Here is a 24,040-nt window from a genome sequence, read left to right as displayed (position 1 = left end):
TAAATTATACAACGATTGGGAGTGTTTACACCGTCAAATGCAAGGCATGAAGATATGTCTATGTAGGCCAAACAGGTAAAACGGTAAAAGAGAGGTGTTATTGGCACCGTCATTCAGTACGTAGGGATGACCACAAAAATGCGATCGCTAAACATTGTCATGAAAATGATCACCCCAGAGATCTTGAAAATCCCGTTATTTATATTTGTGATGAAAATGATCACCCCAGAGATCTTGAAAATCCCGTTATTTATATTTGTGATGAAAATGATCACCCCAGAGATCTTGAAAATCCCGTTATTTTATACCCATCTACTGATTATGACACACGTAATATCATTGAACCTGTCTTAATTGCTAATGCTAGCAACTTTAGTTTGTCTTCCAGGCAATTCTAAAGCCCATCCTAGCATTAACCAAATCATTATGAGAGAAATGACAAAACACGAAAACAGAAAAAAAGTTGTTCAAGACACACCCAGCGACCCAGGTCAACCTCCGCCACCGAGCCATACTTAATCACTCTCCCTTACAAAGGTTACGACCAGACATAGTGACAGTGCTTGGCCCAGATGGATTGGTGTTGTACAGCGGGAAGTATGTGTGAAGTTGATACTCATATAACTTTGTTAAGTACTGGCACCTAATGAGGTGGATTGTCTCCACGAAACATGTCGTGCCACATGAATAGAAAAATTACTTGTTAGTTAGACATCATATTAACTCTTACTGAAGTGCAATTTCACCTTATACATATGTTTTTCTTTTTCTTTCAAACTATTCGCCATTTCCCGCGTTAGCGAGGTAGCGTTAAGAACAGAGGACTGGGCCTTTGAGGGAATATCCTCACCTGGCCCCCTTCTCTGTTCCTTCTTTTGGAAAATTAAAAAAAAAAAAAAAAGAAACGAGAGGGGAGGATATATATGAGTCCACGGGGAAAATGAAACGCGATAAGTTCCCAAGAGCACTTTCGTGTAATAATCACATCATCAGGGAAGACACAAGAGAGAAATATAACAATCAGTTGATATACAACGAAGAGCGTAGCTAGGACGCCATTTGGTAAACATGGGATTGCCGCATGTTTACCAAATGGCGTCCTAAAAGAGGAGGGACCGGGGGGCTGGAAAACCTCCCCTCACCTTTTTAGTTTTCCAAAAGAAGAAACAGAGGAGGGGAGCCAAGTCAGGATATACCCTTTGAGGCACACTCCTCTGTTCTTAAGGCTACCTTACTAACGCGGGATAAGGCTAATATGTATGAAAAAAAAGAAATACAGTATTTAATCATCTATTACGAACAAGAAATTATACGTTATATGTCAGGTGTCTTACAGAGAAGAAATGATTTCTTCACGTTCCCAGAATAACGTTCTGGTAATACCCTAGCGTTTGGGGTATATAAGCTGGGTGAAATAGAGTTTTGCCTCATACTCTGCTTGTGGCTTGTCCATCACAGTCTCTGGTTCGACTCGAGGTAAGCATTCCCACACCTCTTACATTGGTGTCACACTGACTCCCTTCACAGGTACAGACTACAGAGTCTTGTGAGTTTTACACTGAGCTTTGAAGTGCGTTTGTAGGGTGAGGCTGACAGTGTAATGTGTTGATGTTGGATGTAATGGAAATCATATGGAGAGTAAGTCACCATTTCTTACCCTCATGCTCTTCTCGCAAAGGATCTTAAATCTTTCATTTCCATTCGTGTCGACTCCATCTTTACGCTCATCTTATTCCATATGCACAGCTGATATAGTAGAAACTTCTCCTCTCCTCCCAATGTTTTTTTCTTGTCTTGTGTGTTTTGCTTTGAAGTTCCTCCTGATCTTCGAGAACTTATCATCTTTAAGATGGTTGCTTGTTCACAGTTCACGTGTTGTGAATATCCTTAGATACAGCATGTTGCCCTTACGTTATCTACTGACTGTATGATGTGTCTCTCTTCTCTCAACAGGTTTGAAACATGATGAAGACCAAGACAATTGTGCTTCTGCTGGTGGTGGTTTTGGTGGCGGCCACCATAGTGCACGGTGAGTGACCTTAGTACATACGTGGTGACCTTAGTGCACGGTGAGTGGCCATAGTACATACATGGTGACCTTAGTGCACGGTGAGTGGCCATAGTACATACATGGTGACCTTAGTGCACCACCGGTGAGTGGCCTTAGTACATACATGGTGGCCTTAGTGCACGTTGAGTGGCCATAGTACATACATGGTGACCTTAGTGCACGGTGAGTGACCATGGTACAGTGAGTGACCTTACTAAAGTTAAAAGACAAAAGAGAGCGGATAAGTCCTACAAGGGAGAGAGTACGAGGGAAAGTAGCAAGATTGGCGATAGTAAGATAAGACAGAGTTAGATGAATATAACATAATGTTGAGAGACGATCTTTATAACCTAATTCTCATCTGAGTGTTTAATACCTCTCTCTTTCTTCTCCAGTCATGCTATAAGCACTGGAAAATCTATAAAGAAAAAGAGTTCTTTGGAGATTTTCTTGTTTATATCTATTCACGTCCTCTTTTTTGGCCTCCCTCTACAGCTCATGGAGTGGGTGGTTTCCACACCTGCGATTATCATCGTGGAGAGTGTCTTCATCCTGGAGATAGGACATGCGTTCAGTTCAAGAGAGATTATTTGTGCTTCACACCAGGCACTTCTTGCTGCGTCGCACGAAGATACCATTATGGTTAGAACGAGGAACTGCACATTTCCTCTCCCCTCCCCCCACCGAAGTGGAGTATGACTTGCCACATGAAGACGTCTGCCGCTGCCAGTGTTCCCTGGTGGAGATGAGTGGAACGAAGCCAGTGAATTCTCCTCCTCTCTCTCTCCCTGGGGTTCATCACTTGACCATCTCGATTGATCTGATCTTTCATGTCTATGCGAAGCTTTCATTTGTTTTTCATTCTTTTGATTCTATTGGTATTCTATACAAGATCTTATGAATATCTAAGGTGTATACAGGCAAAATCTACTTTCCATATGCCAGTCAATGTTAGCAATGATCATTGTAAAAGTATGTTTAGCATATGGAGATGTGTTAGTGTTTGTATATCCTCATGTTGAAATATGTTGCTGTGAACTACTTCATGTAGAAGCTTTTTAATGTCTCACTAAAGCTGAATTATAATTGAACGTATTGTTTGATTAAAGACTTCCTCTGTCTGCATTCAGTGTCAAGACAACCATCACCATACACTTCTTTGTGCGTTTACTTGGTTTATCTTGTTATTTTCACCTTGCTCTCCCCTTGAAACTATTTTTAGACAAGCCATTTTCAAATTCTACCTCAGCCTATCTAAAAACATATGCTTGTGCTTTGATGTAAGATAAGATACTTGAGAGAGAGAGAGAGAGAGAGAGAGAGAGAGAGAGAGAGAGAGAGAGAGAGAGAGAGAGAGAGAGAGAGAGAGAGAGAGAGAGAGCAGCAGCAGCAGTAATGATTATCAACGTTTATTCAGTATTTAAAATTTTCTTCAATTTTTCTTGTACTTCCCACATGGACAGTTGAAGTTCCATGTTGCAACTACATTTACTCCGAATTCTTCTGTTTAGAACTTTTCAAATAAAAGTTTCACGAAAGTGTCTCATTGCTTCAACTCACTAACTCCGCTGCTGATGAACACTGATTGCTTTTTTTTTTTCACATCCTATTACCTCTACAGAAACCTAACGCCAGAGCTAGCAAAGGAAAAAAATGGGTAAATATGTATATGAAACATGGCAACTAATCACATTTTCATGTCCTCCTGTCCTGATGACAATTTAAGATGGAATGCACGATCCACAAGGCACCAATACCACCTTACTGGACACACAAGGACTGCTTCAAAATCCCCTGGAAGTTGTCTAAACATATGTTTAAGGGATTGGGTAAACGCATACCTCAACTGCTCATCGTCATTTCACTCTTGTCTTTCTCGAGACCTGGTGAAGCGTTTTGAGAGGAGGTCAGTCTCAGTGAGGAGGGAAGAGGTGGTTATTATGACTTCTTTGTTCGTCCTGTGTGACGTCGGTGGTTCTCATGCCTCCAGGGAGGCATCGAGGAGAAAGGAATAGAAACATTTTCCGGGCTAGTACCCATCTATCCGTCCAACCCATTCCATCCCATGAACACCCCCTGCATCTGAAATCAAGTTATCACATCCCTACAGTCGACACACACACACACACACACACAAACACGCACACACACACACAGACAAAGCCTCACCATCCACAACTCATTACACACCATCATCCATTACCCCCCCTCCCATCTCCCCTCACTCCCCGCCGCACATTAGCTCTCTCCCTCAGCCACAACAAACATCTCGTGCCTAACATCCGTTGTTTACCGACCCCATACTCCTTCCTCCCTCCTTCCCCCAGTGTACCTCATCCACCGCACCAATAACACAACAACCATCATTAACACTACAGTTTCCCTCCCCCTTCCCTCCCTCCCTCCGTCCCTCCGTCCCTCTCCCTTTCAACAACCATCATTAACACTACAGTTTCCCTCCCCCTTCCCTCCCTCCCTCCGTCCCTCTCCCTTTCAACAACCATCATTAACACTACAGTTTCCCTCCCCCTTCCCTCCCTCCCTCCGTCCCTCCGTCCCTCTCCCTTTCAACAACCATCATTAACACTACAGTTTCCCTCCTCACCCTCCCTCCGTCCCTGCGTCCCTCTCCCTTTCTACTACTGAGCCTCAAAGACACGGGACTCAACTCACGACCACAGTAACCTACATGCCCAACCTCCACCACACAGACCCCGGCCGGGGCTTTGCCTCGCCCGTGATCAAAAAAAACGCCACAGCCATAGTCTAGTAGGTGGTACCTGGCAACTGCTTACCTCTGGGAAAACAGGAGTGGGTTTGTCCGATTGCCTAATGGCCTCCAACACTAGTATTTAATTGTGATAAACCAGGTATGTGACCCTGAGGACAGTGGGACGATCCAGTTCTGAAAGGTTTACTTGTACTGAACACACACACAGACACACACACACACACACGCACACACATGTAACCAAGACGAGAAGGTAGGTTCAAGGGATTGCTGGAAGTCAGAAATGTGGTGCAAATGCAGACATTGAGTTACCTTTGTGTTACGTAAAGGTAAGGTAACTTGATATACCCTAGACTCCGCGAACTGATTGGCTAATTCAAAAGGAGAACGAAACGAGACATTTACGAGTGAGGTGAAAGAAAATAAGGTGTGTGTGTGTGTGTGTGTGTGTGTGTGTGTATTTGATGCACTTATTCTTTTCGCCAATGATAAAAGCTTCCATCTACGAATACCAGGCTGTCACATTGGAAAAATTAGATTGAATAAACTTCTCCAAAAGACATCTACCTGTACGACGCGACGTTAAGAGTATATATATGGGTTAATAAGACAGTTTCACCACACACTCGCCCAGTCTCCTGTCCAACACAGTTGCTGAGACTACTACAGGTAAGAATTGCTGCCCCGCCTCCTCATACACAGATATAACCCAGAGATCAACTTCATCTTCGCTGATTGAAGAGATAAACATCATATTGTATCCCTCAGAGTCAAGCAAATTCAGCAACTTGTAACTATATCTTTAAGAGGATTTGGGCAACATCTTCGCTCTCTAACTACGCCACAGCCAACTGACGTGTTCATACACTTAGAGCACTCGAAGAAGAAAAAAAAAACACACACACACACACTTCGCCTCTACCACCCACCCCAAAAAAACCCAGTTTTATTTTAGAGATATTGATGCCAGTTTTACACAAGTCATTTGCAAGACGTCTTAGTTGGCTATTGATACGGGAAATTCTTACAAAGCCAACAGGGTGAGGTAGAGGTTATTGCTTGAAGGCTAATACTCCAAGTATCTATACACAAACCATGCCTCTTCTTCTTCTTCTTCTTCTCTAAAACCAGGAGTTCAACCTGAGTACAAGAGAACTCTCGATCTTATGCACAGTTCACGTGTTGTGAATATGCTTAGATACAGCATCTTGCCCTTACGTTATCTACTGACTGTATGATGTGTCTCTCTTCTCTCAACAGGTTTGAAGACCAAAGAAAAATGTTGAAGTTCGCATCATTCATGCTGATTCTGGCGGTGGCGTTGCTGGTGGCTGTTTCAGTCCAGGGTGAGTGATTTGAGTACGTACATGGTGACCTTGGTAGATACGTGGTGACTTTAGTGCGCGATGAGTGACCTTAGTTCATACGTAGTGACCTTGGTGCATGGTGAGTGACCTTAGTTCATACGTAGTGACCTTGGTGCATGGTGAGTGATCTTAGTTCATACGTAGTGACCTTGGTGCATGGTGAGTGACCTTAGTTCATACGTAGTGACCTTGGTGCACGGTGAGTGACCTTAGTTCATACGTAGTGACCTTGGTGCATGGTGAGTGACCTTAGTTCATACATGGTGACCTTACTGAACGATGAGTGACCTTAGTATATATAAATATAAAACGCTGGGAAATTCCCATACCTTAAGATTTGGCTCATCTTTCGTTTTTCGTGGTGTAAAAAGAATGAATAGATTCTCATACATGAACACGTTTTCCAAGGGTTATCCAGTTCGTTCATGGACTGGAAGGTGAATGACGGAGATGGCTTCACCTTTCCAAAGTGCTAAAGAAAAACAACTATGTAAATTTCATGTTCTTAAAGTAAGAATAATAAGAAGAAAAAAAAGTAGTGAGGTTTCTCTCTGGTGTGGGAGGTCAAATTGAACTGTGTGGGAGGGAGGAAGGATGACTTAGCAGGCATGAAAGTTTGCGAAAACGTATGTTAACGACGAAGAAGATTTTGCACCATCTTCAATCACAGTCCTGAAGAGGTGGCAGAAGGTTAAAGGAGGGAGAGAGAGAGAGAGAGAGAGAGAGAGAGAGAGAGAGAGAGAGAGAGAGAGAGAGAGAGTCCAAAAGGACAGGATCAGGTGGTTAGGAAACTGGTCTTAAGGATACAACCAACATTGAACCACCTCCTCTACTTCCCTTTTTCTTCCCCCCCTATCGTGCAGGCGGGGACTTACTTACTTACTCTCTCTCTCTCTCTCTCTCTCTCTCTCTCTCTCTCTCTCTCTCTCTCTCTCTCTCTCTCTCTCTCTCTCTCTCTCTCTCTCTCTCTCTCTCTGCCGAAGTGGCTCTCTGAAGTTGTTTCCCCCCCCCAACCCCCTCCTCCTCCTCCTCCTCCCTCCCTCTCTCCTCCTCACGTATCACTAACCACGTCCCTTCCATCCTTCCCTCACAGCAATCCTCACATGCGAGAGCTTCAACGGAGTGTGCACGTATGGCTACTGCAGCCGTGTCAACAGAACCTTGCCATGCTTTGGTGGAGGCGTCTGCTGTGTTGATTATGCGCGCTAGGAGCACGAAGGCCACTGCTGTTCCTCGTCTTCCTGGAATGACCTATTGTTTCCAGTATTTTTCTCCTCCCAAGATAAACCGCTGATTCCAGTGTGTTTCCAGATGACCTTATTGATTCCATTGTCCCCCATATGGAATCGAAAGTAACTAAGGTAGGAAAATCTGTCTCTCTCTCTCTCTCTCTCTCTCTCTCTCTCTCTCTCTCTCTCTCTCTCTCTCTCTCTCTCTCTCTCTCTCTCTCTGCAACGATAATCCAGATTAAGTCTTGCTGAGTTGTTCTTGAAAGGTCTGTGGTCTCTCTACGAGCCCTATGAAATCCATTTTACCTACAGGCGCTATCTACTGCTCAAGCGCAATCTAAACCTCAAGCGCCATCTACTCCTCAAGCGCCATCTATTCCTCAAGCGCTATCTACCACTCAGTTACTACCTACTCCTCAAGCACCACGTACTCCTCCTTATTACAGTGAACTGCAGCCATAATTGTCTCAAAGTCTGTCTTGCTTTGAGAAATGTGTCATATCTTTGTGATTCCATCCCCACTGAAGTGCTATAATGTCAAGTACTCCATGAGGATGCTTCAGATGTTTCAGCTGAAGAATGGCAAATAAACTTCCATCAAAAAACACAAAAATGCCTTTTAGTATATGATATCCTATATATATATATATATATATATATATATATATATATATATATATATATATATATATATATATATATATATATATATATATATATATATATATATATATCCAGTCAACTCAAGAAACATTAAGGTTTCTCACTGCAGGCAGTAGGTATCTGGTAAATAAGAGGGTGCCAGAGAGAGGGACGAGTATGCAGTTTGTGGGGGATGAGAGGGGCTGGCAAGTGAGTCAGGAGGCTGCGTCATTGGAGTTCATTATTATAAAGGAACTTCTGACATCAAGGGAGTCCTTCACTTCCCTGCTACTGACTGTGACGCAGACCTGAAGCTGTAGAAATAATAATATAATGGCTCATGGGATTGTCTTTGTATAATTACATATATATCATTGTACTGTCAGTGTACGAAATATAACTATAAGACAAATGGCATTTCTATATTGACGAAGGATACATATGTATGATGGTCGTCAAAGGAATAGAGACAGAAATGATCTTTCTCTCTCTCTCTGTCTCTGTCTCTCTCCCTCTCTTCCTCCTCATGTTTGTCATCTTACAACAATGGTCAAACATGTACCTTAGAAGGACGAGCACAGTAAGAACAAAATGATTTTCATGACTGTAATAGTTCCTAAATTCCCAAAAGAATTCTACAGTGTCCTTACGCTGAATGTACAACTATGAAATGTTTAGGAAAACGATACGTTCATTTAGGTTCAATTTTACTTAGAAGCACTGAGCAGAAACATATGAAGCACAGGAAACTTCTACATGTAGTAGTTCACAGCAACATATTTCAACATGAGGATATACAAACACTAACACATCTCCATATGCTAAACATACTTTTACAATGATCATTGCTAACATTGACTGGCATATGGAAAGTAGATTGTGCCTGTATACACCTTAGATATTCATAACATCGTGTATAGAATACCAATAGAATCAAAAGGATAAAAAAAAAATGAAAGCTTCGCGTAGACATGAAAGATCAGATCAATCGAGATGGTCAAGTGCCGAACCCCAGGGAGAGAGAGAGGAGGAGAATTCACTGGCTTCGTTCCACTCATCTCCACCAGGGAACACTGGCAGCGGCAGACGTCTTCATGTGGCAAGTCATACTCCACTTCGGGATGAGTGACCCTCGTCAATAATGACCATATTTGTTGACGCAGCAGACTGTGCCAGGTAAGGTGCAAGTGAGAGAATAATCAACCTTATTGCATGGGTGTGTGGGATGGATACACGCTCCTCTATTCTTTAAGCAGTCTCTAGTAGGGACGTAACCCCCAGCTGTGGAGGAGAAGAGAGGATCGTGGTTAGATACAAACAAGAGAATGGCCTCACTGTCAATGTTAATCCTGTATTGCGATAAAAGGAAGGGAGAGGGGGGTCAATCCTGGCTACTGTGACATCCTGCCACCTTACCTGTGGACAGAGAGGAGGGTCGGGGAAGAACACAGTTGCTCTACAGATGGAATTCCTAGCATTAAGGTGCACTGACCATCATCTATGGTTACCTTGTAGTAATCAATCATCATGTATGTACTAAGGCCACTCACCGTGCAAGAAGGTGGCCATGTATGTACTGTGGCCACTCACCGTGCACTAAGGTGACCATGTATGCACTGTGGCCACTCGCCGTGCACTAATGTCACCATGTATGTACTGTGGCCATTTACGTGCACTAATGTCACCATGTATGTACTGTGGCCATTTACGTGCACTAAGGTCACCACGTATGTACTAAGGTCACTCACCTTGCACTACGGTGGCCGCCACCAAAACCACCACCAGCAGAAGCACAATTGTCTTGGTCTTCATCATGTTTCAAACCTGTTGAGAGAAGAGAGACACATCATACAGTCAGTAGGTAACTTAAGAGCAAGATGCTGTATCTAAAGATATTCACAATACGTGAACTGTGCATAAGGAGCCAAACTCGACATTTCTCTTGTAGTCCAAGTTGAACTCCTGGTTAGAGAAAACCCCACATTGCATCCTTCCAAAATAAGATAATACGTCAGTCACTCAATATTCTTTTGAGGAAAGAGAAGATTTTCTCTTCATATGACCGTTAAATCTTAAACGAGTGCTTAAAACTTGTATTATACAGGGCCTGGGAATTTCTTGATATCTTGACCACGACGATACGATGTTTAGGGATGATGGCCAATTAAAGGTCACGTTCAGAGGTTGTTTAAACATCGTGCAGTTGTACTCATAGATTTTTATCGACGTACACTGGAGGATCACACCGTCGCACCTCCTAGAATTGAAACGTCGCACGCAAAAGATTTGAACTCGCGATGTTCATTAGTTGCACTGGCGTTATACGCGAAGCTAGTTAAGCGGTGGTGTTATACGCTAAGTCAATTAAAGCGTTCTTCGTCTTCTTGATTAGACTTTGTGTGTGTGTGTGTGTGTGTGTGTGTGTGTGTGTGTGTGTGAGTGTGTGTCTTTATCCCTCTGTGCTTTCAGAGAGGCTACAGAAATATAGACACATAAAACTATAAGACATATAAAAAAGATATTGCTATTCCATGTATTGAAGATCATGGGAGGTTCTCTGAAGTGTGGGAATATTTACCTGGATTTGTCTCAGCAACTGTGACGGTCAGATGACTGTGTAAGGATGTGGTAACGCTTCCCATGATCCACAATATATATACAATACACCTAAGGCCTGAGGGAAACAACAGAATGTCTGCTGGAGAAGTTTATTAAACTGACTTTTGAAAGTCACGGCAGGTTTGACTAAAAAAAAGGAATTCTTCTCATTGGTAAAAAAATAGGTTGACGTTTGGAAAAACCAGACACACACACACACACACACACACACACACACACACACACACACACACACAGATAGATCTTTAGATGTATTACACAAAGAGGCCTGTAACAGGGCTGCGCTGCAATAAGTAGCAAAGGAATGACGACCCATTGAAGTAAGAAGCTCTTCGCAAAATTGTGCTCATGTTTCGACCAGTTGCCGGAATCGACTTCTAACTCTCGTTATAGCCTCATGACACAGGCAGTCCGGTAACACACACACACACACACACACACACACACACACACACACACACACACACACACACACACACATACACACACACACACATATATTAGAGCTAATATGTATAAAGTTAAAAGACGGGGACATCATAAAGCACTCTCCCTATAACATAGGAATTATAAACATTACAACAGTTAACGCAGGCATTTTTTGTTGCCATTATCTTGTTTTCTGTTTATGCTAAATGTTAGGTATGTGTGTGTGTGTGTGTGTGTGTGTGTGTGTGTGTGTGTGTGTGTGTGTGTGTGTGTGTGTGTGTGTGTGTGTGTGTGTGTGTGTGTGTGTGTCTGTGTGTGTCTTATTGCCAATGCTAGCATTCATCCCCTGGTTACCAGCTACTTACTTCCCCGCCTGAGCACCAGCTAATCATACAGGCCCATAGTCACATTAGGATCCACTTTATGAGAGAGTCGTTGTTTTGCGGATTTGAGACAAAAGATCGCCAAGAAAAATGGAAGATTTTGATAATATGTTGCTGGTCTGCACTTTAAACGGCTTCACAGAAATAGGTAATGTTGTGTTGTCTCTTCAGGCGAGAGAGAGAGAGAGAGAGAGAGAGAGAGAGAGAGAGAGAGAGAGAGAGACAGAGAGATCTTAGCATATGTTGCATTGGCATCTAGACGAAGATTCTTGCTATATTCTCGTATTTCTTGGGTCAAGAAGAAATCGACATCTCTATCATTATCCAACCATCTGTCAATGTAGAATTTTCTATTACCCCTCGCACTCTCTCCACTCCCCCAGCCCAAAACCGCAAATAAGATAGCCCATCACAACACCCCAAGCATCCAGCTACAACAGATTCATCTCCATTATATACCATCACACCAGTCGTAACGACACATTATCATCATCATCACCGTCATCATCATCATCATCATTATCATCATCGTCATCATCATCATCATCACCGTCATCATCATCATCATTATCATCCATTGTCTACCAACCCATCTCCTGGGCGTCTCATCCATCCAAGTCAACATCTCCAACACAACACCTGGGTTCAACATTCTAGCACCCACACTCCTGCAATCCATATCCAAGGCAATCCACCTCACCCATCATAAAGAAAAAGAAAATACCCCAACATCCAACATGTGAACAATGGGCTACACCCCAGCTCAACCCCAACACAACCTCACCCTCTCATCACCCACCACACGAACCCTTGAGGGAAAAACCATCTCCTTCGCCTCCGACAACAGGCAAGCCACCATCAGAACCGCCTGTGATCGAAACATTGGCAACTCCTCATCTCTGAGGAAGCAGAGCGGGGGAAATCCTCGAGTTGCATGACCTTCTTCCTATTGTCTAATTTTTATTACTGTTATCGAAGGCCCCTGAGGATATTTCTCATATTCCCAGTTGCGAAAGATCCTGCGCCTACCAGGGCATGACTGACCTGCTTGTAAAAACGACCAGTAGTTACACACACACACACACACACACACACACACACACACACACACATATACATAGACAAACACACACACACACACACACACACACACACACACACACACACACACACACACACACACACACACACACACACACACACAGAGTTCAATCCCAGTTTTCTACATCTTGTAATAACTTCAGCTTTGTATTTTCATCCGCACGTCTGCCTAAATCCAATAGACCGTTATTTGTTCATTTATGTACTCATTTATTTAAACGCAGCCACACAGAAGGAATAATAGAAAGTATAGAAAAGAGCATGTTGAATTATCCTTGGTGTGTTGTGTCTGTGTTAGTAAACCTAGTTTAAACATTTATCTTCCTTGGAAAATATTATCATCCAATACCAACAGATTACACTAATGATATGTAAGGAAAAATTCCTCTAGGTTTTAGAAAGGTATGGGATAATGAATAGATTAATTTGAAGTCTTTAGAATTTCTTGACCTGGCTTATAAAGGTAATGATTTATAAGAAAAAATAACCTTAAATTTTAGAAGTGTATGAGATAATGAATTGATTAATTTGAAGTCTTTAAAATTTTCTTGACCTGACTTATAAAGGTAATTATGATGATAATAGTAATATAGTATGTACCTGTATGTGAGAGTGATGACTGTGAAGTTGAAAGGCATATACAGAGAATCAGATTGGTAAGGAGCAGTGTGGTTTTAGGAATGGTAAAGGATGGGTGGATCAAGTGTTTGTTTTGAAGAATGTGTACATAAAATGTTTAGAGAAACGGGTAGACTTGTATGTGGCATTTATTGATTTGAAGGAGGCATATGATAGGCTGACAGAGATGCCTCGCGGAAGGTCATAAGAATATACTGTGTGCGAAGAAAGCTGTTAGAAGCATTGAAAAGTTTTCATCAAGGGTTTAGTAGGGTGTGTGTGCTAGAAGGAAGAGATGTGAATGATTACAAGAGAAGGCTGGTCTCCGGCAGGGGTGTGTCATGTCACTGTGGTTATTTGATTTGTTTATGAATGGGTTGTTGAGGGAGGTAGATAAGAGGGTCCTGCAGAGAAGGACGAGTATGCAGTTTGTGGGGGATGAGAGGGACTGGCAAGTGAGTCAGGAGGCTGCGTCATTGGAGTTCATTATTATAAAGGAACTTCTGACATCAAGGGAGTCCCTCACTTCCCTGCTACTGACTGTGACGCAGACCTGAAGCTGTAGAAATGATAATATAATGGCTCCTCAGATTGTCTTTGTATAATTACATATATATCATTGTACTGTCAGTGTTCTAAATATAACCATGAGACAAATGTCATTTCTATATTGACGAAGGATACATATGTATGATGGTCGTCAAAGGAATAGAGATAGTAATCATCTTTCTTTCTCTCTCTGTCTCTGTCTCTCTCCCTCTCTTCCTCCTTATGTTTGTCATCTTACAACAGTGGAAAAACACGTATCTTAGAAGGACGAACAAAATAAGATCAAAATGATTCTCATGACTGCAATAGTTCCTAAACTCCCAAAAAGAATTCTTTGGTGATGGTTGTCATTACGCTGAATATACAAATATGTAATGTTTAGTAAAACAATACGTTCATTTAGGTTCAATTTTACTTAGAAGCACTGAGCAAAAACATATGAAGCACAGGAAACTTCTACATGTAGTAGTTCACAGCAACATATTTCAACATGAGGATATACAAACACTAACAAATCTCCATATGCTAAACAAACTTTTACAATGATCATTGCTAACATTGACTGGCATATGGAAAGTAGATTTTGCCTGTATACACCTTAGATATTCATAAGATCGTGTATAGAATACCAATAGAATCAAAAGGATAAAAAAAATGAAAGCTTCGCTTAGACATGAAAGATCAGATCAATCGAGATGGTCAAGTGATGAACCCCAGGGAGAGAGAGAGGAGGAGAATTCACTGGCTTCGTTCCACTCATCTCCACCAGGGAACACTGGCAGCGGCAGACGTCTTCATGTGGCAAGTCATACTCCACTTCGGGATGAGTGATCCTCGTCTCTATCCATAATGTCTCTTGACGCAGCAAGCTGTGCCAGGTACGGCGCAATGGTACGAGTAGTCGAATTTAATGCATGGGTTTGCGGTGTGAATACACACTCCATATCTGTTTTCGCAGGGGACAACAGGGACGTAACCCCCAGCTGTGGAGGAGAAGAGAGGATCGTGGTTAGATACAAACAAGAGAATGGCCTCACTGTCAATGTTAATCCTGTATTGCGGTAAAAGGAAGGGAGAAGGGGTCAATCCTGGCTACTGTGACATCCTGCCACCTTACCTGTGGACAGAGAGGAGGGTCGGGGAAGAACACAGTTGCTCTACAGATGGAATTCCTAGCATTAAGGTGCACTGACCATCATCTATGGTTACCTTGTAGTAATCAATCATCATGTATGTACTAAGGCCACTCACCGTGCACGAAGGTGGCCATGTATGTACTGTGGCCACTCACCGTGCACTAAGGTGACCATGTATGCACTGTGGCCACTCGCCGTGCACTAATGTCACCATGTATGTACTGTGGCCATTTACGTGCACTAAGGTCACCATGTATGTACTGTGGCCACTCACCGTGCACTAAGGTCACCACGTATGTACTAAGGTCACTCACCTTGCACTACGGTGGCCGCCACCAAAACCACCACCAGCAGAAGCACAATTGTCTTGGTCTTCATCATGTTTCAAACCTGTTGAGAGAAGAGAGACACATCATACAGTCAGTAGATAACGTAAGGGCAACATGCTGTATCTAAAGATATTCACAATACGTGAACTGTGCATAAATATTCTAGATGATGGGAGGTTCTCTGGAGTGTGGGAATATTTACCTGGATTTGTCTCAGCAACTGTGACGGTCAGATGACTGTGTAAGGATGTGGTAACGCTTCCCATGATCCACAATATATATACAATACACCTAAGGCCTGAGGGAAACAACAGAATGTCTGCTGGAGAAGTTTATTAAACTGACTTTTGAAAGTCACGGCAGGTTTGACTAAAAAAAAAAGGAATTCTTCTCATTGGTAAAAAAAAAAAATAGGCTGACATTTGGAAATACCAGACAAACACACACACACACACACACACACACACACACACACACACACACACACACACACACACACACACACACACACACAGAGATAGATCTTTAGATGTATTACACAAAGAGGCCTGTAACAGGGCTGCGCTGCAATAAGTAGCAAAGGAATGACGACCCATTGAAGTGAGAAGCTCCTCGCAAAATTGTGCTCATGTTTCAACCAGGTTTATAGTCACTTTAGGATCCACTTTCTGAGAGAGTCATTGTTTTGGGGATTTGAGACAAAAGATGGCAAAAAAAAAAAAAAATGGGAGATTTTGATAATATGTTGCTGGTCTGCGCTTTAAACGACTTCACAGAAATAGGCAATGTTGTGTTGTCTCTTCAGGAGAGAGAGAGAGAGAGAGAGAGAGAGAGAGAGAGAGAGAGAGAGAGAGAGAGAGAGAGAGAGAGAGAGAGAGAGAGAGATTTTGGCATATGCTGCATTGGCATCTAGACGAAGATTCTTGCTATATTCTCGTATTTCTTGGGTCAAGAAGAAATCGACATCTCTATCATTATCCAACCATCTGTCAATGTAGAATTTACTTATCACCCCTCGCACTCTCTCCACTCCCCCAGCCCAAAACCGCAAATAAGATAGCCCATCACAACACCCCAAGCCAGCTACAACAGATTCATCTCCATTATATACCATCACACCAGTCGTAACGACACATTATCATCATCATCATCATCATCATCATCATCACCGTCATCATCACCATCATCATTATCATCATCCATTGTCTACCAACCCATCTCCTGGACGTCTCATCCATCAAATTCAACATCTCCAACCCATCTCCTGGACGTCTCATCCATCCAAGTCAACATCTCCAACCCATCCCCTGGGTTCAACATTCTAGCACCCACACTCCTGCAATCCATATCCAAGGCAATCCACCTCACCCATCATAAAGAAAAAGAAAATACCCCAACATCCACCATGTGAACAATGGGCTACACCCCAGCTCAACCCCAACACAACCTCACCCTCTCATCACCCACCACACGAACCCTTGAGGGAAAAACCATCTCCTTCGCCTCCGACAACAGGCAAGCCACCATCAGAACCGCCTGTGATCGAAACATTGGCAACTCCTCATCTCTGAGGAAGCAGAGTGGGGAAATCCTCGAGTTGCATGACCTTCTTCCTAGTGTCTAATTTTCATTACTCCCTTTATCGGTGGACCCTGAGGGCATTTGTCAGATTTCCAGTTGCGAAAGATCCTGCGCCTACCAGGGCATGACTGACCTGCTTGTAAAAACGACCAGTGGTTACACACACACACACATACACATACACACACACATTGAAGGAGGCATATGATGGGCGGGACAGAGATCCCTCGGGGAAAGGGGGTTTCATAAGAATTTTACTGTGTGCAAAAAAAAAAAGGGTTGTTAGAAGCTTTGGGAAAAGTTTTCATAAAGGGTTTTTAGTAGGGTGTGTGTGCAAAAGGGGGAAGAAAAGGGGAATGTTTACAAGAGAAGGTTTGGTTTCTCCGGCGGGGGTTTGTGTCAGTCACTGTGGTTATTTGATTTGTTTAAAAAATGGGTTGTTGAGGGAGGTAGAAAAGGGAGGGCCCTGCAGAGAAGGACGAGTTTGCAGTTTGTGGGGGATGAGGGGGACGGGCCCAAGTGAGTCGGGAAAGGTTGCGTCTTTGGGAGTTATTATTATAAAGGAACTTCGGGACATCAAGGGATTTCCCCTCACTTTCCCTTGTACTGACTGTGAGGGCAGCCCTGAAGTTTGTAGAAATGATAATATAATGGTTTCCTCAGATTGTTTTTTGTATAATTAATAATATCATTGTACTGTCGTGTTTAAATAAAACCTTGAGACAAATGTCATTTCTATATTACGAAGGATACATATGTATGATGGTCGTAAAGGAATAGAGTAGTAATCATCTTTCTTTCTCTCTCCTTCTCTGTCTCTCTCCCTCTCTTCCTCCTTATTTTTTGTCATCTTACAACAGGGGAAAAAACACGTATCTTAGAAGGACGAACAAAATAAGAACAAAATGATTTTCATGACTGCAATAATTCCTAAACTCCCAAAAAGAATTCTATGGTGATGGTTGTCATTACCCTGAATATACAAATATGTAATGTTTAGTAAAACGATACGTTCATTTAGGTTCAATTTTACTTAGAAGCACTGAGCAAAAACATATGAAGCACAGGAAACTTCTACATGTAGTAGTTCACAGCAACATATTTCAACATGAGGATATACAAACACTAACAAATCTCCATATGCTAAACAAACTTTTACAATGATCATTGCTAACATTGACTGGCATATGGAAAGTAGATTGTGCCTGTATACACATTAGATATTCATAAGATCGTGTATAGAATACCAATAGAATCAAAAGGATTAAAAAAAAAATGAAAGCTTCGCTTAGACATGAAAGATCAGATCAATCGAGATGGTCAAGTGATGAACCCCAGGGAGAGAGAGAGGAGGAGAATTCACTGGCTTCGTTCCACTCATCTCCACCAGGGAACACTGGCAGCGGCAGACGTCTTCATGTGGCAAGTCATACTCCACTTCGGGATGAGTGATCCTCGTCTCTATCCATAATGTCTCTTGACGCAGCAAGCTGTGCCAGGTACGGCGCAATGGTACGAGTAGTCGAATTTAATGCATGGGTTTGCGGTGTGAATACACACTCCATATCTGTTTTCGCAGGGGACAACAGGGACGTAACCCCCAGCTGTGGAGGAGAAGGGAGGATCATGGTTAGATACAAACAAGAGAATGGCCTCACTGTCAATGTTAATCCTGTATTGCGATAAAAGGAAGGGAGAGGGGGTCAATCCTGGCTACTGTGACATCCTGCCACCTTACCTGTGGACAGAGAGGAGGGTCGGGGAAGAACACAGTTGCTCTACAGATGGAATTCCTAGCATTAAGGTGCACTGACCATCATCTATGGTTACCTTGTAGTAATCAATCACCATGTATGTACTAAGGCCACTCACCGTGCAAGAAGGTGGCCATGTATGTACTGTGGCCACTCACCGTGCAAGAAGGTGGCCATGTATGTACTGTGGCCACTCACCGTGCACTAAGGTGACCATGTATGCACTGTGGCCACTCACCGTGCACTAAGGTGACCATGTATGCACTGTGGCCACTCGCCGTGCACTAATGTCACCATGTATGTACTGTGGCCATTTACGTGCACTAAGGTCACCATGTATGTACTGTGGCCACTCACCGTGCACTAAGGTGACCACGTATGTACTAAGGTCACTCACCTTGCACTACGGTGGCCGCCACCAAAACCACCACCAGCAGAAGCACAATTGTCTTGGTCTTCATCATGTTTCAAACCTGTTGAGAGAAGAGAGACACATCATACAGTCAGTAGGTAACTTAAGCGCAAGATGCTGTATCTAAAGATATTCACAACACGTGAACTGTGCGTAAATATTCTAGATGATGGGAGGTTCTCTGGAGTGTGGGAATATTTACCTGGATTTGTCTCAGCAACTGTGACGGTCAGATGACTGTGTAAGGATGTGGTAACGCTTCCCATGATCCACAATATATATACAATACACCTAAGGCCTGAGGGAAAAAACAAAATGTCTGCTGGAGAAGTTTATTAAACTGACTTTTGAAAGTCACGGCAGGTTTGACTAAAAAAAAAAAGGAATTCTTCTCATTGGTAAAAAAAAAAAAATAGGCTGACATTTGGAAAAACCACACACACACACACACACAGATAGATCTTTAGATGTATTACACAAAGAGGCCTGTAACAGGGCTGCGCTGCAATAAGTAGCAAAGGAATGACGACTCTTTGAAGTGAGAAGCTCCTCGCAAAATTGTGCTCATGTTTCAGACAGGTTTATAGTCACTTTAGGATCCACTTTCTGAGAGAGTCATTGTTTTGGGGATTTGAGACAAAAGATGGCAAAAAAAAAAAAATGGGAGATTTTGATAATATGTTGCTGGTCTGCGCTTTAAACGACTTCACAGAAATAGGCAATGTTGTGTTGTCTCTTCAGGAGAGAGAGAGAGAGAGAGAGAGAGAGAGAGAGAGAGAGAGAGAGAGAGAGAGAGAGAGAGAGAGAGAGAGAGAGAGAGATTTTGGCATATGCTGCATTGGCATCTAGACGAAGATTCTTGCTATATTCTCGTATTTCTTGGGTCAAGAAGAAATCGACATCTCTATCATTATCCAACCATCTGTCAATGTAGAATTTACTTATCACCCCTCGCACTCTCTCCACTCCCCCAGCCCAAAACCGCAAATAAGATAGCCCATCACAACACCCCAAGCATCCAGCTACAACAGATTCATCTCCATTATATACCATCACACCAGTCGTAACGACACATTATCATCATCATCATCATCATCATCATCATCATCACCGTCATCATCACCATCATCATTATCATCATCCATTGTCTACCAACCCATCTCCTGGACGTCTCATCCATCAAATTCAACATCTCCAACCCATCTCCTGGACGTCTCATCCATCCAAGTCAACATCTCCAACCCATCCCCTGGGTTCAACATTCTAGCACCCACACTCCTGCAATCCATATCCAAGGCAATCCACCTCACCCATCATAAAGAAAAAGAAAATACCCCAACATCCACCATGTGAACAATGGGCTACACCCCAGCTCAACCCCAACACAACCTCACCCTCTCATCACCCACCACACGAACCCTTGAGGGAAAAACCATCTCCTTCGCCTCCGACAACAGGCAAGCCACCATCAGAACCGCCTGTGATCGAAACATTGGCAACTCCTCATCTCTGAGGAAGCAGAGTGGGGGAAATCCTCGAGTTGCATGACCTTCTTCCTAGTGTCTAATTTTCATTACTCCCTTTATCGGTGGACCCTGAGGGCATTTGTCAGATTTCCAGTTGCGAAAGATCCTGCGCCTACCAGGGCATGACTGACCTGCTTGTAAAAACGACCAGTGGTTACACACACACACACATACACATACACACACACATACATGGACACTTCAAACCCAGTTCTCCAACGTCTGTAATAACTCTAGCTGTGTATTTTCATCCGAACGTCTGACTAAATCCAATAGACCGTTATCTATTCATGTACCCATATATCTCAACGCAGCCACACTGAAGGACAAGTTGGAATGCTAGAAAGTGTTGAAAAGAGCACGTAGAATCATCATCCTTGGCCTATCTCATACCACGTAGCTACAGAGCCTCCTCATCTCACTGTGACCAGCATCTCTGCGACCAACAACACTGGCAGCTCAAGAGGCAGGTTGGCAGTAAACTGCTGACGCGTCTTCGTCACCGAGAGCTTACACCAACCCCTATTCCACGACGTCCCTTACCCTACCAGACCACTGTCCTTCACCACAATCGACTTGTACCCATCAAAACGTGTACAGATATATATATATATATATATATATATATATATATATATATATATATATATATATATATATATATATAAAGCTGGAATTCCCACAGTCGTCAGGGTCATCGATCTACATAATGAGAATTAGCCAGCGGGTGTACAGAGGTGGCGGTATTCCCCGCGCTGTTTTCCTAGAGTTGGTCGAGTTGTCATGTGGCGAAATTCTGGCGGCGGTAGTGGTAGCAATGTCGTGGGAGGTGGGGAAGAGAGGGAGGTCGGGGGATGGAATGCAGGTGGCTGTCTTGTTCCTTGGGCTCGGGCGATGCATGCGGATGAGTTTGTGCTGAGATGTGGGAAGAGGTCTTGCCTAGTTGGTTGGATAAGCTCGGGGGGATGTATATATATATCTCTCTTACGTAGGGAGGCCTGTGGGATGTGAGCTTGGAGATGGGTTTGCTAGATGTTGGGAATGTTGTCGTGGTGGCCAAGGGGAAACTAAGAGGTGGAGGATGATGTTGTGAAGCTAAGAAGGGATGATCTCGGCAGATGAGAGGGGATTACGGGGTAGGAGCTTTAACTATCAATCCACTAAGAGATCCGAGACTCGGCTGACACAACTCCTGGAAAAACTTTCGTGGAAACACACAGAAACCTGGACACACACACACACACACACACACACACACACACACACACACACACACACACACCTATTTGACGGAATGCATTTGGGAAACACATGTTATGATACGGTTGATCATAGTAAAAAAAAAAGAAAGAGGACACAAACGCTGTATAAGAAAAGGAGATAAAATATATCAGTCAAGTTTAGAAATGAATTTAGATTTTTTTTTTTAAATAAAATATAAAATCTGGTCCGCTGGTAAGTTCATGAGGTGGGGAGGGGCGGACTCCGTGTACGGAGGCGATAGTTACTACCGTACAAGAGGTAGAAAGAAAAGAACCTTGCTCTGGATACACCGTGGTTCCTCGACTATACGAGAAGCAAGGAGGTGTGAGGCTAGCTGGAGTTAGTTGGGCCTCAGTCGAAGATCTCCCTGAGACTGTCCACCAGACCATCCAAACTAAGGAGCCCTTGAGAAGCATCCAAGGCCGCTTGACGGGCGGGCAAGGAAACTTCCTCCTCCTCCTCCATGGAGCTGAAAACATCCTCGAAAAGTGTCTGTGCCAGCTGCTCCACATCGTCATCTACTTCGATGCCAAAGGAGGCCTGGACGTCTGCAGTCAGGGTAAAGTATTTGTCGTCAGGAGGAAGGAGGGCAATGGTAGACACGGCATACATAGCAAGGCCGAAGTCGATGATATTGACCTTTGGTGGAAGTGAAAGGTCGTCAGGAACGGTCACGAGAATATTGCCGGAGTGGAGGTCTGAATGGACGATCCCACGGGCGTGAATCTCCTGCAGACACCTGGAAATTTGTAGCCCGATCTGGCCCAGGTACCTGCTGGGTAGATGGTGGTTCCTAAGGAGGTTTTCGAGCGTATGGTGGCCCTCGAAGGACATCAGAAGAGACAGAGGATCGTAGGAAACTGCTAGAAGTTTTGGGGCTCCCCCTGCTCCGTCCAGTTTATCCAAGAAATAAGCCTCCATTTCAAAGTCATGACGAGTTCCAAGTCCGTTGCTCAGTTTCAGTACAGCAGTGGTGTTGTCCCACCTCACAAGATAGGTTGTCCCAAAGGAGCCATGCCCCAAGACTGTTCCCTGTGAGACGAGGCTTTCGATATCTTCTCGGGAGAAAACCTTGTGGCACATCTTGGGGTCAAATGAATCTGAAAAGCCCGCGAACAGGCTCTATGTGTATATATGGGTATCCCAAGGAAAGCTAATCGAAGTGTGCACTATATCCTGGATAGAATTAATATAGGCAACTTTAGAGGATTTCGTGTAGTGGAAATGGCCTCTGATCTGATTTGTTTGGTGTCGAGAACTTAGCGAACATGAAGGTATAGTGAAGATGGATTTACATATGATTCGTAAGGTCTCTTCAAAGGTCAGTGAACCCAGGATGTAGTGAAGATGATGATGTTGGGCGGATGGTAGTGATAAAGGTAGTGAAGATATCCTTTGAGGGGACCTTTAAATGGTGAGATGAAGGCCATTGGTGTGGAGGGTGTAGTGAAGATAGATTTACATGTGATTCGTAAGGTCTCTTCAAAGGTCAGTGAACCCAGGATGCAGTGAAGATGATGATGTTGTGCGGATGGTAGTGATAAAGGTAGTGAAGATATCCTTTGAGGTGACCTTTAAATGGTGAGATGAAGGCCATTGGTGTGGAGGGGGTAGTGAAGATGGATTTACATATGATTCGTAAGGTCTCTTAAGGTCAGTGAACCCAGGATGTAGTGAAGATGTTGATGTTGGACGGATGGTAGTGATACAGGTAGTGAAGATATCCTTTGAGGTGACCTTTGAATGGTGAGATGAAGGCCATTGGTGAGGAGGGTGTAGTGAAGATGGATTTACATATGATCCGTAAGGTCACTTCAAAGAACAGTGGATCGAGGATGTAGTGAAGATGAAAACGTTGGGGTATAGAAATGATTAAGTAGTGAAGATATCCTTTGCGGTGACCTTTAATGGCCAGATCAAAGGCTATATATGTGGAGGGTGTAGTGAAGATGAGTGTGTAGTTAAGATAAAGGTGTTGTGACAATGAGGGACTGTTGAGTACTTGGGAGTTGTAAAGATAGCTTTAGGTTAAATGCCTTTGACCTGACCTACGTGGGTCAGACAGAAGGCTAGAGAGAGAGATAAATGGTTGCTTATCCCTGTTGATAGGGGAGAAAGAATACTTCCCATGTATTCCCTGCTCGTCGTGGAAGGCGACTAAAAGGGGAGGGAGTGGGGGGGGGGGGGCTGGAAATCCTCCCCTCTCGTTTTTAATTTTCCAAAAGAAGGAACAGAGAAGGGTAAGAATGTGAACACTCGAGAGAAATCTCATGGAAGGGAAGAACAGGGGTTCTTTGGTAACTTTTACGTTCTGGCTTATT

At 43.3% G+C, this 24,040-nt stretch overlaps 5 long non-coding RNA genes across 5 annotated transcripts; 2 read left to right on the top strand and 3 right to left on the bottom strand.

The window, feature by feature from the left end:
- Positions 1 to 1,403: 1,403 nt before the first annotated feature.
- Positions 1,404 to 3,141, top strand: LOC139746734 (uncharacterized). Its single transcript, XR_011712211.1, has 3 exons — positions 1,404 to 1,476; positions 1,954 to 2,029; positions 2,546 to 3,141. It is a non-coding gene; the product is annotated as an uncharacterized lncRNA (long non-coding RNA).
- Positions 3,142 to 5,391: 2,250 nt separating this feature from the next.
- Positions 5,392 to 7,596, top strand: LOC139746732 (uncharacterized). The gene is made up of 3 exons (XR_011712209.1): positions 5,392 to 5,450; positions 6,042 to 6,127; positions 7,242 to 7,596. It is a non-coding gene; the product is annotated as an uncharacterized lncRNA (long non-coding RNA).
- Positions 7,597 to 8,709: 1,113 nt separating this feature from the next.
- On the bottom strand, positions 8,710 to 10,655 carry LOC139746731 (uncharacterized). The gene is made up of 3 exons (XR_011712208.1): positions 10,598 to 10,655; positions 9,768 to 9,843; positions 8,710 to 9,300 (listed from the first exon to the last, which is right to left on the bottom strand). It is a non-coding gene; the product is annotated as an uncharacterized lncRNA (long non-coding RNA).
- A 3,457-nt stretch (positions 10,656 to 14,112) lies between these two features.
- On the bottom strand, positions 14,113 to 15,464 carry LOC139746903 (uncharacterized). Its single transcript, XR_011712254.1, has 3 exons — positions 15,386 to 15,464; positions 15,169 to 15,244; positions 14,113 to 14,701 (listed from the first exon to the last, which is right to left on the bottom strand). It is a non-coding gene; the product is annotated as an uncharacterized lncRNA (long non-coding RNA).
- Positions 15,465 to 17,776: 2,312 nt separating this feature from the next.
- Positions 17,777 to 19,211, bottom strand: LOC139746932 (uncharacterized). Its single transcript, XR_011712265.1, has 3 exons — positions 19,133 to 19,211; positions 18,916 to 18,991; positions 17,777 to 18,368 (listed from the first exon to the last, which is right to left on the bottom strand). It is a non-coding gene; the product is annotated as an uncharacterized lncRNA (long non-coding RNA).
- Between the last annotated feature and the right edge of the window lie 4,829 nt (positions 19,212 to 24,040).

The sequence above is a fragment of the Panulirus ornatus genome, chromosome 66 (assembly GCF_036320965.1).
Source record: "Panulirus ornatus isolate Po-2019 chromosome 66, ASM3632096v1, whole genome shotgun sequence".
Lineage (NCBI taxonomy): Eukaryota > Metazoa > Arthropoda > Malacostraca > Decapoda > Palinuridae > Panulirus > Panulirus ornatus.
Note: the sequence above shows the minus strand (reverse complement) of the source record. Positions and strands in the feature narration are given on the sequence as shown.